Source organism: Mastomys coucha, unplaced genomic scaffold (assembly GCF_008632895.1).
Source record: "Mastomys coucha isolate ucsf_1 unplaced genomic scaffold, UCSF_Mcou_1 pScaffold15, whole genome shotgun sequence".
Classification (NCBI taxonomy): domain Eukaryota; kingdom Metazoa; phylum Chordata; class Mammalia; order Rodentia; family Muridae; genus Mastomys; species Mastomys coucha.
The window spans coordinates 94,299,582-94,301,512 of NW_022196897.1; the positions used below are offsets into that span (position 1 = coordinate 94,299,582).

The 1,931-nt window shown below is 43.2% G+C and overlaps 1 long non-coding RNA gene across 1 annotated transcript; it reads right to left on the reverse strand.

The window, feature by feature from the left end:
- Positions 1 to 315: 315 nt before the first annotated feature.
- On the reverse strand, positions 316 to 1,684 carry LOC116092276. Its single transcript, XR_004119192.1, has 2 exons — positions 1,619 to 1,684; positions 316 to 418 (listed from the first exon to the last, which is right to left on the reverse strand). It is a non-coding gene; the product is annotated as an uncharacterized LOC116092276 (long non-coding RNA).
- Between the last annotated feature and the right edge of the window lie 247 nt (positions 1,685 to 1,931).

The window sequence follows — 1,931 nt, forward strand, 5'->3', positions numbered from 1 at the left end:
ATTTCATACACTCTGCAAAAGCAGCACACGTTTCTGTGTTTTTCTGCCCTTTCCAGGTGACCACTCACGTCCATCACAGTACAGAAAGGGTAGTCCATCTGTACCTTTTCTAAAGGTTGCACTGATCAAATACACTATATTGACAGTTTTTCTCTCTACATTTGCATTTGGTGTTGAATTCCAGTGAAGTCCTAATCAGCTGGCAGTAAGAACTGGATGCAAAGGCACAGAGTACGCAACAACCCATACACATACACACACACACATACACACACACACACAGACACACAACACAACACAGAGAAAGAAAATTAGTATTGAATAATCGAGTTCCACTGCCCGTTATTTACTCAACCTGTACCGTAGACATTAATTACCCTAGGTTCTTGCTTCTTGTCTCATAGCGTAATCCTTGGACCTGTATCAAAACATAAATGCCTATCAGAAATGCAGTCTTATGCCATGCCCTAGATGAATTGAATCAAAATCTATATTTTTAGACAATGCCCAAGTGACACATGTTAAAATTCTCCACCCACCTTGCCAAGAGCACCGAGAGCAGATATCACAACTGGTAGTCTCCTCACCTGGGCCACACCCTGCAGGGGAAGTTTCTCCAAGGGAGAATGATATCTCATGGGGTTTGGTAGCCCACCATCTAGCCTAGTCCCCGGTAAGTATAAATGAACTTGGTGTTTCGTGCTCATTATTTGTCAGGTGCTAATGTATTGCCTTGATCCTTTAATCTCTGCCACAAGCCTTTGAGAAGATTATGATTTCCTTTTGGTTGATAAAGTAACAGCAGCTCAGCCACTGTAAATATCGCTCAGAAAGTCATACAAGCAGCATTCAGCTGAACTGGTGTTTACATCAAGCCCATCAGACACCACAAAATGTGCTCTTAACCACTCTTTTACTGCAATGCCTTGCTAGATGGTTAACAGATGCTTATGGAATTAAGCAGATTTTACTTTGTACAATAATGACTGAGTCCTTTCTTCTGTTTGTCATGCGATGAAAGGGCCAGGAATACAGTTTTAATTCACCATGAAGTTCCAATGTGCCAGAAGCATCCTGTCTGTGTTCACAGAAATGGCCTATAACTATGCTAGGAATTCTGCATCCCCACCCCCCTCTCCTCTTGAAAGATGTGCAAGTGTTAGTAAGCCCTGCAGACAAGCAATCCATCAGGCAGAAGGCAGCCCAGAGCCTTTAAATAAAACATTCTCACAGCCTTCCGGAGAGCATGGAGACAAATACCGCGGATGTGAAAGGTGTCGCTGGGATTACCAATGACGTGCTAATGGCTGCTCAGGCAATCTCAGTGCCTCCTGCGCTCTGAGTCACCCGTTCCCTTTGGAGCCTGCGCTCACGTCATTCAGGGACCAAGAGCGATTCACGGATCACTGACTAAAGGCAAGCTTGAGCCAGGCCTGCACGCCCCTAGCCCTCTCCAAAGAACTAAGGTCACAAAGACAGGAGGCCCCAGAGCTTTTTATCACAGCCACAAGAAAAAGAGAGGGAGGGCACAGCTTTCTGCCTTCATCTTATCTGCTCCTCTCACTGGACTTTTGAAAATAAGAACTTTATTCTTGTTCCAGAACTCCTAAACACATACTTTCTTTCTTTTGGATTCTTTGTGTAACTGCTTAGTTGAATTGATTGTGATTTCATTAGTTTGGTCTTGCAATAATGAGAGCACCTGAGAGACAAAGGGGAAAAAAGAATGTAATATTCTGAGACATTACAGCTTACAAGGCCCTGATGAAATCCTTTGAAATAAAACATCACTTGGTTTTCCCACTAGGCACTTCTGTACAAAATAAAGTCACACGTCTGCTCTGGTCACTCTGACAGCTCCTATGACAGGTATTTCCAAATCAACTTTCAAGAAGTCACATCTTGGTAAGTCTAAAGAGCACTTATATTTA